We start from the raw sequence: 15,259 nt of genomic DNA on the forward strand, positions 1-15,259 counted from the left end.
CATGCGCACACGTGCAGAGGCTGAAACACTAATCACATGCACAGACGGGGGGGTGAGGGGTATCTGGAACAGGAGTAACTATTATGCGCAAGTGGGGGATTGCTATGGTTCATGTGCACTTGCACAGAGGCTGAAGCAAGCACAGACTGGGGGAGGGGAGGGGCAGCTGGAACAGGAGTCATTATTATGCATAAGTGGGAGGTTGCGATGTATCATCTGCACATGCGCAGAAGCTGGAATAATCACACGGACAGACTGGGGGCAGCAAAGCGCTCGGATTTGTTGTTCATTGTAGCGCAGGATATTCAGATTTTAAATACGTTTCTCTTGAATTGCAGCGACGGTAAGAGCCCTTGTGTCACCCTGCATCGCATGCACTGTGCTTGTAGGCGGTCTGCTGTGACAGTACTTGATCCATTGCCCTGTCCTGTGCATTGCCTTTGCGCCTGTCCACGTGTGTCAACATTGCCTCTCATTCCGTACATTGCCTTTGCGCCTGTGCACTCAGCCTGCAGCCTGTCCACGTGTGTCAACATTGCCTCTCATTCCGTACATTGCCTTTGCGCCTGTGCACTCAGCCTGCAGCCTGTCCACGTGTGTCAACATTGCCTCTCATTCCGTACATTGCCTTTGCGCCTGTGCACTCAGCCTGTCCACGTGTGTCAACATTGCCTCTCATTCCGTACATTGCCTTTGCGCCTGTGCACTCAGCCTGCAGCCTGTCCACGTGTGTCAACATTGCCTCTCATTCCGTACATTGCCTTTGCGCCTGTGCACTGAGCCTGTCCACGTGTGTCAACATTGCCTCTCATTCCGTACATTGCCTTTGCGCCTGTGCACTCAGCCTGCAGCCTGTCCACGTGTGTCAACATTGCCTCTCATTCCGTACATTGCCTTTGCGCCTGTGCACTGAGCCTGTCCACGTGTGTCAACATTGCCTCTCATTCCGTACATTGCCTTTGCGCCTGTGCACTGAGCCTGTCCACGTGTGTCAACATTGCCTCTCATTCCGTACATTGCCTTTGCGCCTGTGCACTCAGCCTGCAGCCTGTCCACGTGTGTCAACATTGCCTCTCATTCCGTACATTGCCTTTGCGCCTGTGCACTGAGCCTGTCCACGTGTGTCAACATTGCCTCTCATTCCGTACATTGCCTTTGCGCCTGTGCACTCAGCCTGCAGCCTGTCCACGTGTGTCAACATTGCCTCTCATTCCGTGCATTGCCTTTGCGCCTGTGCACTCAGCCTGTCCACGTGTGTCAACATTGCCTCTCATTCCGTACATTGCCTTTGCGCCTTTGCGCCTGTGCACTCAGCCTGTCCACGTGTGTCAACATTGCCTCTCATTCCGTGCATTGCCTTTGCGCCTGTGCACTCAGCCTGTCCACGTGTGTCAACATTGCCTCTCATTCCGTACATTGCCTTTGCGCCTGTGCACTCAGCCTGTCCACGTGTGTCAACATTGCCTCTCATTCCGTACATTGCCTTTGCGCCTGTGCGCCTGTGCACACAGCCTGTCCACGTGTGTCAACATTGCCTCTCATTCCGTACATTGCCTTTGCGCCTGTGCACACAGCCTGTCCACGTGTGTCAACATTGCCTCTCATTCCGTACATTGCCTTTGCGCCTGTGCACTCAGCCTGTCCACGTGTGTCAACATTGCCTCTCATTCCGTACATTGCCTTTGCGCCTGTGCACTGAACCTGCAGCCTGTCCACGTGTGTCAACATTGCCTCTCATTCCGTACATTGCCTTTGCGCCTGTGCACTCAGCCTGCAGCCTGTCCACGTGTGTCACTATTGCCTTTACTCACCTGTTCTCCCCACCCATGTATTTATTTCGCCTCTACGGGTTCTCAAAGGCTTTATTTTGAACCTCTGCACGTTGGTTGATCTGACTGCCACCCGTGATGTTTTCTGTTTAGGGGGAGGGACTGGAAATGTCCCCACTACCCCCCACATACGTGCGTACATGTAATTGGTAGAACCGACTACATGTGGCGGACCAAACTGTGCACTTTCAAAAGAAACCCTATCCCCAGTCTCCCCAAAAATGGCAGACACAACATTTGGAAAGTGTGTACTTTTCCAGAGTTGCATTAATATTATACATGCCAACGTGTCCCATGTCTTTCCGTGTATCCTGGACTGCCTAGTCCTGGATTTATAATGGGACATTCAGGACTCAGAATGCAAACAAAATACCAGGGCTGCACAGGCCCTTCCAAATGCAATGATGTATGCATTAACACCCCCCACCCCCATCACAGGGCTTCTCTACTCCTGACAGCCCTCCCCTGATGCCTGCCTGGGCGTAGCTAGTAAACTTCCAGTGTGAGGCAGCACGGTGAGCCTGCTGGAGGCAGGGGTTCAAGTGTGGCGAGGCCTCGCTCACGCGCTCATCCTTGTCCTTTTCTAGCACTCCATACACTGTTTGCATATCACTAAAAAAAACATCGACAAATTCCTACACGCGACATCTCTGGGCCAGAGAGGGTAACATGTGGGTGGTGTGTGTGCGTCAGACCTTGAGACCCGCATGTCTGGGGGAGAAAGACGTGAAAGTGGGGCATATTAAGTTCAAGCATGTTGCAGATACACAACTGTAGGTTTAAGGGCAGTCAATAGGGAATTCCAGCAATTCACTTATCTCTAAAACCTGATGCGCCCAGAAGCAGAGGTTTAGTTCAGTTGCACGAGGCGTGATTAGAACTCATGGCTTCTGGCCCCGCGGATGCCAGTTGAGCCACTAGACTGAAAGCTGGTGTTATGGTTTAGTACCAGGTGGGATTAGAACTTGCGGCTTCTAGCCCTGCAGATGCCAGTTTAGCCACTAGACTGAAAACTGGTGTTATGGTTTAGTACCAGGCAGGATTAGAACTCGCGGCTTCTGGCCCCGCAGATGCCATTTTACCTACTAGACTGAAAGCTGGTGTTATGGTTAGAACTTGCGGCCTCTGGCCCCGCAGATGCCGGTTTAGCCACTAGACTGAACGCTGGTGTTATGGTTTAGTACCAGGCAGGATTAGAACTTGCGGCTTCTGTCCCCGAAGATGCCAGTTGAGTCACTAGACTGAAAGTTGATGTTATGGTTTAGTACCAACCGGGATTAGAACTTGTGGCTTCTGGCCCGCAGATGCCATTTTAGCCACTAGACTGAAAGCTGGTGTTATGGTTTAGTACCAGGCGGGATTAGAACTTGCGGCTTCTGGCCCTGCAGATGCCAGTTTAGCCACTAGACTGAAAGATGGTGTTATGGTTTAGTACCAGGTGGGATTAGAACTCGCGGCTTTTGGGCCTGCAGATGCCAGTTTAGCCTCTAGACTGAAAGCTGGTGTTATGGTTTAGTACCAGGCAGGATTAGAACTTGCGGCTTCTGGCCCCGAAGATGCCAGTTGAGTCACTAGACTGAAAGCTGATGTTATGGTTTAGTACCAACCAGGATTAGAACTTGTGGCTTCTGGCCCGCAGATGCCATTTTAGCCACTAGACTGAAAGCTGGTGTTATGGTTTAGTACCAGGCAGGATTAGAACTCGCGGCTTCTGGCCCCGCAGATGCCGGTTTAGCCACTAAACTGAATTCTGGTGTTATGGTTTAGTACCAGATGGGATTAGAACTGGTGCCTTCTGACCCCGCAGATGCCAGTTTATCCACTAGACTGAAAGCTGGTGTTATGGTTTAGTACCAGGCGGGATTAGAACTTGCGACTTCTGGTCCCGCAGATGCCATTTTAGCCACTAGACTGAAAGCTGGTGTTATGGTTTAGTACCAGGTGGGATAAGAAATTGTGGCTTCGGTCCCCGCAGATGCCGGTTTAGCCACTAGACTGAACGCTGGTGTTATGGTTTAGTACCAGGCGGGATTAGAATTTGCGGCTTCTGACCCCGCAGATGCCAGTTTAACCACTAGACTGAAAGCTGGTGTTAATGTTTTAGTACCAGGCGGGATTAGAACTCGAGGCTTCTGGTTTCCCAGATGCTAGCTTAGGCACTAGACTGAAAGCTGGTGTTATGGTTTAGTACCAGGCAGGATTAGAACTCGTGGCTTCTGGTCCCGCAGATGCCATTTTAGCAAATAGACTGAAAACTGGTGTTATGGTTTAGTACCAGGCGGGATTAGAACTTGCGGCTTCTGTCCCTGCAGATGCCAGTTTAACCACTAGACTAAACACTGGTGTTATGGTTTAGTACCAGGCGGGATTAGAGCTCACGGCTTCTGACCCCGCAGATGCCAGTTTAGCCACTAGACTGAGAGCTTGTGTTATGGTTTAGTACCAGGCGGGATTAGAACTCGAGGCTTCTGGTCCCGCAGATGCTAGCTTAGGCACTAGACTGAAAGCTGGCGTTCTGGTTTAGGCCACAGTGAGCATTCTACTACCAACACAAGATTCACATTTGTTTAGTGCATGTGATGGTGTGGTGGGTGGGTTGCAGCCAGAAGGTTGCAACCCTTCCAGCTAAATCAAGCCCCCATCTTGATACCTTCTGTAAAATGTTCGATATTAACTGGTGCAATGTGATTAGCTTTGCATCCGAGCATTGCACAGTTTGTCTGTACCCTGAGGTCAAAGGAGACAGGAAAGTAGGGCATGAAGGCAGGGTGGGTGGGGGGTAAAGTCTGGCGGTGCATTGGCTCGGCGTGCGGACTGCCAAGACTGACTGAGTAGCCACGGTGGTTGCAGGGGGGCGGTCCTGGCATGCATGTGGGCAGAAGGACTCTAGCGCTTGAGTAGGTCGCACTGAAGTGATAACTCCTTGGAAGGGTTTGGTGATTCTCATGAGAAGTGGAGGGGTGCAATGTTGGTCATGTGTTGGCCTCAGTGATTGTACTTTCATTGTTATGTGCATATATGTGTTTCTATATGTGTACAGCCTAATTGAAGATCCGGAGGGTCGAAACACGTGTTGGCTGGGTGTGGAGACTGTACCCGCCATATTTGTGTTTACTAAATCCATTAGGATTTTAAAATTTTTATTTTCACATTAGCACACAAGAACAAGAACAGTAGTAATCCATCAAATCTGCACATATTCAACCAATTCAAAACAAAGTAATCAATTTGTCACAATCAATTCAAAATATAATATATATTAAAAATAGAACAAGGTGGAAGAAGGGAAAAAAGAAAGGAAGAAAGGAAAAAAGAGAGCAAATGCAGGAGACAAGGATTAAAAATTAAATTGCAAGAAACCATACATCAGATTTAAGAATATTATAACCAGTACACAGACTATAGGCATCAAAACATAAGAGGGATTTCCAACAAACTACCATTACATATCCTCACCAGAGGTCAACATAACTGGATCTCACACCAGATACAAGTGATCACAGACCATCAATCTTTTAGCAAATATAAAGAGATAATAGGCTCAATTCTAGCAAAACATATTTCGTCAATTTATTATATTTTTCTTATAAAAACAGACCATTAGGTCACAATTGTACAACTCATTATACATAAAACAACACAAAAGAGACATATAATCAATAGTTCAAATCTTGTGATGTGTTCACATAATATTTTGTAGTCAGACAATAGTGATGTTAGTAGCACAATGGGTGACTTTGCAATAGCCTGGTATTGTTTTTGCTAAGGCGTCCCCACTTTGTTTGTGTCGACGTGCACAAATACGTTTCCAGCCTTAATGTTTGTAAACGACTTTTCCTTATTTCATAACACTTAGTCGTATAGATAAGGCTTTCTTCAGGACACAGTATTGACAAGTATAACTTGTCACACAATCAAATGTGCAACGTCTCAGTATATCTAAAAACAAAGAGAACGAAAATCAATTACTAAAAAGAGCCTAATATTATTTTTCACATGTATTTATGGCAGAGAACCGATGTTTATACCATTCTAGCAATTCGGGTGGGTAGGTCTATTTCAACAGAAACACATAGGAGCCATGTGATCACATTAGCACCTCAGTGTGTGTCACTCATATCATTTAGGAGACTATATTTCTTATTGGCTCATGTTGCTTAGCCTATCAATCCTTATTGTCAGTGGAGGAAGAGTGCATAAGTGCCACATATCTATGATCACTCACTTATTCTCAACTAACAGCAAACCTTCACTGGGCTATTAGAGAGAATATCATACATGAATATGACAAAGAGGAGAGGTAGTGCAACGATCTTATTCATACAAACCACCTTTTTACTCCTACAGACAAATTTGGTACTTTTTCCATATCAACAACTTTGTCATGCTCATATCATGTATTTGATTTTTAATCCGAGAGACATATAAACATACCAGCAATCATCCGGAATGTCAGTCCTCTATATTGTTATGGCTTTTATTCTTTCTATGGGCACTTGGTCCCACTAAGGGAATTCCGTTGTAATTTGGTCCTGCCTATCTACAGACAAGAAACACAGACAAGAAGAAAACACAGGGCGGTCAGTGTCGATGTGTTTGTTAACAAACAGTATATTGTGAGGTACTACGGTTCCCAACACTGTTTTTTAAAACTTGAGCATGCTTCGATATGTAGCACAAAAACAGAACACGTACCGGCAGAGCTTTTCTTTGCCGGGCTCTGCGCTGTCACAGAATCAATCTTCCAGGTACATACAGGGTACGAGCATTAATTACCGCTCGACTCCACGCGATTTCTAGTAAAAGGAAAAACACGTATGTATGCGCGACTATTATACCACAGCTGATATCACATTACATTGTTTATAACAAACAATATATTTTAAGATGCTATGGTTCTCAGCACTGTTTTTTAAAAAAACGAGCATGCTTCGAGATGCTACACAAAGACAAAACACGTACCGGCAGAACATTTCTTTGCCGGGCTCTGCACTGTCACAGAATCAGTCTTTCAGGTACACACAGGGTACGAGCATTAGTTACCACTCGACTCCACGCGGTTTCTAGTAAAAAGAAAAACACGTGTGTATGACAGAGAGACCTACTTTGGCAGTAGGTCTCACAAGGGACATGCACTCAGCCTGGCAGCGGCTGTTTCCTGCAAGTCCTCCGCAGGAACTTGGAGTCTACGGGAGCCTCGGCGCATCTCCTGCGCCTGCGCCATTTTGCCATTCTTATCAGCCACATTGCTCTTGTGTTAGAAGTCAGTTCGTGGGTTGCCTCACTGCACCATTGAGTGAAGACCCCAAGTTTAGGGGGCCTACCTGGCCAGTAACTGGCAGCCAGCCTAAGCTTATGGTAGGCCCGAGTGAGGCGAGGGTACAGTGCTGTTACGGGGCCTGTATACACTTGAACAAGGCGGGTGATCGCTAGTCGCACCTCATTGCTCCCCTCCAGGTGCAGAAAGTTGCAAAGAATGTTTCTTTGACAGGAGATGGGCTCCTGCCCCCAAAAAATAAATAGCCCCTTTTCTATTTCCTACGATTGTGGTAAAACCCTTTTTCTATGGCAATGGTGAGGATTACAAGGGTGTGTAGCGGCCTGGAGGAAGAGGTGGATATGCAAGCAAGTTAGACGTGTGAGAGGTGCACGGTGCCTGGAGGGCTGGCTTCTGGGTGTGGGAGACAGAATCAGTGTGGTGTGCTAAGCCCATGTAATCCAACCACTCAAAGTTATTTTCTGACGCCAACTTAATCTCCCTTTAATTACCTTATTAGTGTTCTCGACAAAGCCCATTGTTCCTCAGATGATACAAGGGCGGCTTAGCAATTTCTGAATCCTCTGATCATTTCTCTCGGGAAGTCCTCCCTAACAAACACCTCGTCCATGAGCTTGATTACAGTATTTGAAGTCCCTCATGCCTCGCAAAATCTACTTTACCACTCACATAGTCAAGTCGTCTTTATGAAGGTCGAGTACCATTGTTATGGTGCTTGACCTTGCTGGCGAGTACCATGGCATTCTGGGAGCTCTGAGACTTGTATTGGACATTTACTGCAGTACATGTGAAATTCAAGCTTCACTGGCCTCTAGGTGGCAGAGGGGCACCAAACAAGAAGTGGGCTTATGGCAACATGCACCATTTTACAGAAAGCTCTGGTAACATTTTTGCCACCCGTCGCTATGGGTCGAGTGGGTAAACTACGTTACTCGACTTGCAACTCTACCTTAAACTCTTGCCCCTTAGCTCAGTAACAGAACAGTAAAGCGGGCAGTCCATCCCAATGAGTTCAAATCCCCAGTGATAATAATCTCCACTTTCTCCTACGGTTCAGAAGGAACTTCCACAGTTGACCGAGGTACCTCTTGGTTAATTTCAATGTTATTACTTAACAAGCAACTCTGACTTCTGTAACTTTCCTCATGACCGTGCTACGCATGCTTGTCTACGCTTGGTGATCCCTGCATTAAGGAGAACTGCTTCCTAAGTGTCCTTGTCAAACAACAAAATGTTTGTCTTCAGCCTATCTGGGGACACACCTTTCTGTTCCTTCACACCTTTGCATTTACTACACTGTGTTTGTTCATTACTTTGGCCCCGGTCCACAACGACTTTTCAAACTTCTCTTTACTGTGGCCATTTTGTAACACTCACCTGCTTGAGATCTGCCATTCCTACCTTTTCCCGTGCATTGTCTGAAATAGCCGGCGAGCCCGCCGAAGTCACTACTACTTCCAAACCTTCTGCGCCATTGTCCGCCTCCTTGTTACTAATGGGCATCCTAGACAAATAATCGTCAGCGGCTTGAATCATGGCCCGTACTCTAATTGCATCGGGCATGTGGCACCCATCCGTATGGAACTGGAACCCACCATGAGGTTAGTCCTCCCCCTGGAGAAATTGACCGTTTCCTGCTGTGTAACCAATCTCTGTATTCAACTACATCAAAACAGTGGCAGAAGGCTTCATGTACTTCAGTCCTTCAATTTCAGCCCTTAATGATAGCCCCGCCCTAGAGGCAGAGAGACGCATTACTTTTGAATAACATTCCCCAGCTCCCGGAAACAGTAACTGGTCATTTCCCGGGGGTGGCACAGTCTTAACAGATCGCATGCACTAGTCCGGCTTGCTCCCTTCCACAACCTTCAAAAGGTGTGTCTCCCAGTTACACTGCTTTATGCCCTCCAGTTGGACACGTTTCTCTCATTGAGCCCAGAATACAAAAGGGGAGATTCCAATTACAACAAGGAACTGGGGAACACTGCCAATACACCTTGCTTCAATGTCGCCTATATATAATGTATTTATATGTAAACTAGGTGTTGCTTAATGCCAGTCAAACTTTCACATCCTTATTTTACCCATTAAAATATGTTCTTGCACCTAATTCCAGCAATGTAACTCATTAGCATAATGTACTGTTTATCCAAAACCAAGAAGATGAATTTGATAATATTAAGAAAATAATTTCACATTGAATAATACACACCTCATTTACAAAAAAGTGACATTTTAAACATAAGACTTTGAAGACACTGCTACCTTTAGGTGAAGCAGTACTGCATATGTGCATCTGCCCGTGCAGAGCTGAGCAGGGGCGAGGTGTACTGCAGAGCTGAGCAGAGGCGAGGTGTACTGCAGAGCTGAGCAGGGGCGAGGTGTACTGCAGAGCTGAGGAGGGGCGAGGTGTACTGCAGAGCTGAGCAGGGGCGAGGTGTACTGCAGATCTGAGCAGGGGCGAGGTGTACTGCAGAGCTGAGCAGGGGCGAGGTGTACTGCAGATCTGAGCAGAGGCGAGGTGTACTGCAGAGCTCAGCAGAGGCGAGGTGTACTGCGTGGCTGAGCAGGAGCGAGGTGTACTGCAGAGCTGAGGTGTACTGCAGAGCTGAGCAGAGGCGAGGTGTACTGCAGAGCTGAGCAGAGGCGAGGTGTACTGCAGAGCTGAGCAGGGGCGAGGTGTACTGCAGAGCTGAGCAGGGGCGAGGTGTACTGCAGAGCTGAGGAGGGGCGAGGTGTACTGCAGAGCTGAGGAGGGGCGAGGTGTACTGCAGAGCTGAGGAGGGGCGAGGTGTACTGCAGAGCTGAGCAGGGGGGAGGTGTACTGCAGAGCTGAGCAGAGCTGAGGTGTACTGCAGAGCTCAGCAGAGGCGAGGTGTACTGTGTGGCTGAGCAGGGGGGAAGTGTACTGCAGAGCTGAGCAGGGGCGAGGTGTACTGCAGAGCTGAGGTGTACTGCAGAGCTCAGCAGAGGCGAGGTGTACTGCGTGGCTGAGCAGGGGGGAGGTGTACTGCAGAGCTGAGCAGGGGCGAGGTGTACTGCAGAGCTGAGCAGAGCTGAGGTGTACTGCAGAGCTCAGCAGAGGCGAGGTGTACTGCGTGGCTGAGCAGAGGTGAGGTGTACTGCAGAGCTGAGCATAGGCGAGGTGTACTGCAGAGCTGAGCAGAGGCGAGGTGTACTGCAGAGCTGAGCATAGACGAGGTGTACTGCAGAGCTGAGCATAGACGAGGTGTACTGCAGAGCTGAGCATAGGCGAGGTGTACTGCAAAGCTCAGCAGAAGTGAGGTGTACTGCAGAGCTGAGCAGAGCTGAGGTGTACTGCAGAGCTCAGCAGAGGCGAGGTGTACTGCGTGGCTGAGCACGGAGCGGCGCAGAGTGGGATTCTGGGAACCCACCCGATCCCACGGTGCTGCATTAGGGTCGCTCGATCCTGGCGCTGCGGCCGAGGCTGAAATTCTCATCATACTTCGGCCATGCTTCCATTTGCGGCTGGTGAGAGCAACCTGTCCGTGATTGCGGGGTTCATATTAGGACCCCTGGAGGCTGGAGCCGAGGGACTCCCATCTTGGTGCAGGAGTGCTGCATCGGTGGCGAGGCTGGGCGTTTACCCCCCTTGTAGTGTTTACGAAGTTAATACATTGTGCAATGGTGGCAGTGCTGGAAATGGGCAAATTTACTGGGAGAACTCTCTCACCCCGCCCCCCTTTTTGGGGAAGGGGCGTGGCCAGAGCGACGTGGGCGTGTCTCAATGGGTGGAGCTAGATACATCTTCATGGCAAGCTGTGATGACCCCCAAAACGTGCCAAATGCCTAAGCTTAAACCATGGCTGCACACACACTCTACTGGCACTGGACGGAGGCACTACCATCTGTCCTTACGCAGCCCCCTGACCCTGACTACTCTTGCCAAACGCCTACATTTTAGGAACCAAATAGATGAAGAGCTACACTGTAGGTCAGCCAACATGCACCAGGCGGACGCGGGCCCTGGTAGAGAGCACGCCCCGAAGGCGGTCTCCAGACATCAACAAGAAGCCTAACACTCCAAGCCAACACCAACAAGAAGCCTGTGACACTCCAAGCCAACACCAACAAGAAGCCTAACACTCCAAGCCAACACCAACAAGAAGCCTAACACTCCAAGCCAGCACCAACAAGAAGCCTAACACTCCAAGCCAACACCAACAAGAAGCCTAACACTCCAAGCCAACACCAACAAGAAGCCTGACACTCCAAGCCAACATCAACAAGAAGCCTAACACTCCAAGCCAATCACACACCAGGTAAACAGAAATAATGCACAACGTTCTTTCAGCAAAACTTCCTTCCTACACTCCTTTTTCAGTGCCAACATTAGAGGCCAGACTACTCCTTGGGCAGCCTCCAGAACAGGCAATCTCACAATCTGAACCTTTTCAGACCCACACAACTCTGAGAACACACGTGCAATGCTTTGACCAATTTCCAGACCCCACACAGTCTCGCGGGATACTAGGCTTCCTTAAACGTTGCCCTAATACCAGCCTAACATGTACTCCAGTTGCAAAATGGCACAAGTCGGTCCACAATCCCAGACTGCTGAAAACGTTGCCCAGCATGCCTGCTTCTAGGCACTACAGCCACTCCACCTAACTCCATGACGTGACATCTCCTCATTCCACTCTCCGAAACAGTGTGCACATTCCCATCACATGTCAATAACGCAGCACAAATACTTACCCACCCATGAATTCACAAATGAAAAGGCTCTGGTCCTTCAACAAGAGGAGGTATGAATGCCAATGGTCTTTTACATTTTGGTTTAGAGTTCCCTGGCTGGAACTATTTTACTAACTAACCCTGAGACAGCTATGAAAGTAAACCATGAATGAACGCTCCTATTCAGGCACTGCTTTGTACAAAGGCACTATCACCAACAGCCTGCCTTCAGCGGACGGTGCTTGCAAGGATTACTTTCCTTTTTAGGGATCCTCTTTGCCAGCACCGTCCGATAAATGGATTTACAAAACTTGTGTAAATCCTCCAGCTTAGCTCTGCCTTTGTGATGGGAGTTGTGTGCAGGTGTCTGCTGGCGAGCTCTCTCCTCTCCGCTCAATGCCTGCTCGATTTGAAGCCGATCCAGCAGATCCTAGATACAGCAATCTGAAGGGTAAGGCCACGGCCACCATGAGACACCCATGAGTAAGGATTTCCCTCAAACGGGTACGCCGCAATGCTGAATACTGAGCCCGATGTACTTCTTTCTAAGAAATTAGGAAGCCCTACACTCCTCCAACAAACATGCCCCAGTATCTACAGTAGGCACGGGTACAATACCAGCCCCCTAACAGCATGGATAAAAAGGAGTAGCCCAGTACTAATATCAATCCATAATTCATCCAGACCTTACCACTTCCTCTTTTAGGAACTGGAAGCCAGACACAAGTAGCTCTGAATCCCTTTCTGTCTGACATCAGAGAACCGGACCAGTCCTCACCGATAATTAGATGTCCACGTCGTCAAATGGATACACTTGCCCCCGCCCAGCGGTACGACATATGGAGTTTGCACCCTACGGTAAGTCATTCCCCGGGTTCACAGTAGAGGCATCATTACCTATTGCCATACCTTCATAGGCCCAAACACCCTTAACATATATGTATGTCCTTTCAGGGTTTTTAACTGACGCCCTGAAGAAGGTGGTCCTTGACCAAGAAAGCCGCCGAAACGTATCCTGCTCTGGGAGAATCACGTCTATAGTTGACCTGCCCCAGCTAATCTTGCTAATCAAGCTTTTCACGTTGGCAGACCCTTTTAAATGACTTACAATCTCCTCCGACAAAAGGACAATTTGTCTGATACTGAGTGACAAGCATTAATGTTCCTTTGTGCACTCAATGAAATACATCAAAAGAAGATATAAAACCTAATGTAGTTCTACGCCGTGTAAATAATGAAGTGACTTATAGAGCATAACAACTAATAGGAGAAACAATTTGGGGAAAACAATCACACCCGTGTTCCCCAAATGAAATTCATTGTTTTTTGAAGATCCTTTCTTGTGTTTATTCATTCATCACCAAAGGCGGAGGTCAATACAAAATAACACTGATGACCCATATTATTTGACTTATTACGCTAATGATATTTCTTCTCTATCTTTACTACCCACTTCTGGTCTCATTTTTCCACTTAAGCATTGACTATTCATTTTTACCCTATTCATAACTCTAGAGATTTGTTCATAGGTTGACTTGTATATGTTTTTTGAAATATTGGTTCATGTATTAATGAATTCCTTGTTTACTTTTTGGCAAATAAGGTTTTATTTTCCCCACATGGTTTAAATTTAAACCATTATATCCAAACTAAATTACTTAAGAAATAATAATAACAAATACAAAATATTTAATTTGATATGTTTGCACAGAGTGTTTTTGAGACTGATGATGGTAAGGGGGGGACAATGAATGCAAAATCCCCACCCCAAGTTAATCTGATCATAATTATGATCAATGAAATGTTCAAGTTTACCAGTGGAAGGCCCCTATTTTTTGTTTCTCAAAAAGGAAGAAAAGGCAGACCCTATGTAGGGCTGGTGACCGTCTGTAAGTTGTCCCTGAGTTGCATCATGACTGAGTTGGATAGGCATTCCGATGTGCCAATGCAACTTTTTGAATTAACATTTGGAATGGGGAAAACCATTATATGTTTCAAACATCTACAATAGTCCCACTCCAAAAAATGTGATGGACTCTATTACCTTGATCAAATGGGAAATTGAAGAATGTGAAATAAGCTACCTGATGAAGACACAATGTTAATTTGTGGTCGGGATTTGAACATTCGATTGGGGAATGGCCCGCCAGATGTCTTATATGATCTTCAGGATGACATGGCATTGGGTATTGTAATACCTCTCGTGTCGGACCCAAGAATTTGCTCTGAGGGTATGAAACTCTGGCATTGGCTTATACAAATGGGGATGAGATCAACCAATGGTAGACTGGCTGATGACATATCGGGTTCAGTAACGTATAGGAGTACCAGAGGTAGCTCCACCATCAATCATTTCTTGGTGACAGTTAATTTGTGGCCAAAGATTAAGCATTTTCACATCCATTAAAGACTTTTTAGTGACAATTTTGGTCTGGTACTGTCCGTTAATTGAATATGGGACTCTTAATTAGCCACAATATCCAACATCTGATGGAGATCGTGTCTAGGGGTGATTCCGCCAAAAGCTTAAGATGGGAATCTGCGAACAAATCGCTAATAGGAGAGAAAATTCTGAAGCACAATCTGCCAGAATCCCTGATCCTTTTGATCGAAGAGGAGAACCCAGTAACAACTGTATTGACACATGGGAAACATACTAGGGAGATTAAGGAATTATTTGACATCAAGAGGACAATTAGTATTAGGAAAGATAAAGGACGGTTTGATGACTATTGTAGATTAGAGAACAGGGCACTTTTTACCTCATTGTAAAAAAGAGGATGCATCTAGGAGTGAAATCAGGCTTCTGAGAGCTTTGTACAAAAAAACCTCATGAAAATTGGAAAACAGAATTAGATAGAATTGCCCGGGAAACACAGGAAGCAGCTAGTGGGGAGAAAAACTCCAAAACATGATGAGAGGCTTTGAACAAGGCACCTGGGTACTTTGCCCAAAAATCTAGACTGGAGACCATGGGCCTCATTACGAGTGTGCCAGTAACAACACTGCCGATAAGCCTACCAGCACTGTTGTTAATGGACTGGCACACTCCGAATTCTGTGACCAGCTGCGGTCCCGCCCGCCAGGTTAGACCTGGCGGGCAGGACGGCAGCTGCTCACAGCCTTTGACGGAAGCACCAGCACTGTTGCACATAGTGCCAGTGTTTCCGTCCTCCCAATTCCCATTGAGTCCTATGGGACTCAATGGGAATGGGGAGTTCCTTTTCCCAGCACCTGGCTTCATGGATCGCTGGGGCTATAATGCCCCGGTGATTCCCTAAAGCCAGGCGAGGGTAAAAACACAACTTCAGCGGCAGCCTGCCATTTTTACTGGCACGGTTACTGCCGGAGTTGTAATGAGGCCCTATGACTCCAGTTACTTGTTGGGTGATGTATTTTTCTAAACTTTATAGCACTGATGAGAAGGAAAGAGGGAGAGAGTTAACAGACCTTA

The 15,259-nt window shown here is 47.3% G+C and overlaps 1 protein-coding gene across 1 annotated transcript in view; it reads left to right on the plus strand.

Annotated features, from left to right (window-relative positions):
* The first annotated feature begins 248 nt into the window (after positions 1–248).
* Positions 249–15,259, plus strand: part of LOC138489312 (zinc finger protein 84-like) — a 75,111-nt gene continuing 60,100 nt past the window's right edge. The window contains exon 1 of the mRNA XM_069617012.1: positions 249–343. The gene's annotated coding sequence lies outside the window, so the exon portion shown is untranslated. The remainder of the gene's footprint in view (positions 344–15,259) is intronic.

Source organism: Ambystoma mexicanum, chromosome 9 (assembly GCF_040938575.1).
Source record: "Ambystoma mexicanum isolate Mex_15411 chromosome 9, UKY_AmexF1_1, whole genome shotgun sequence".
NCBI lineage: Eukaryota > Metazoa > Chordata > Amphibia > Caudata > Ambystomatidae > Ambystoma > Ambystoma mexicanum.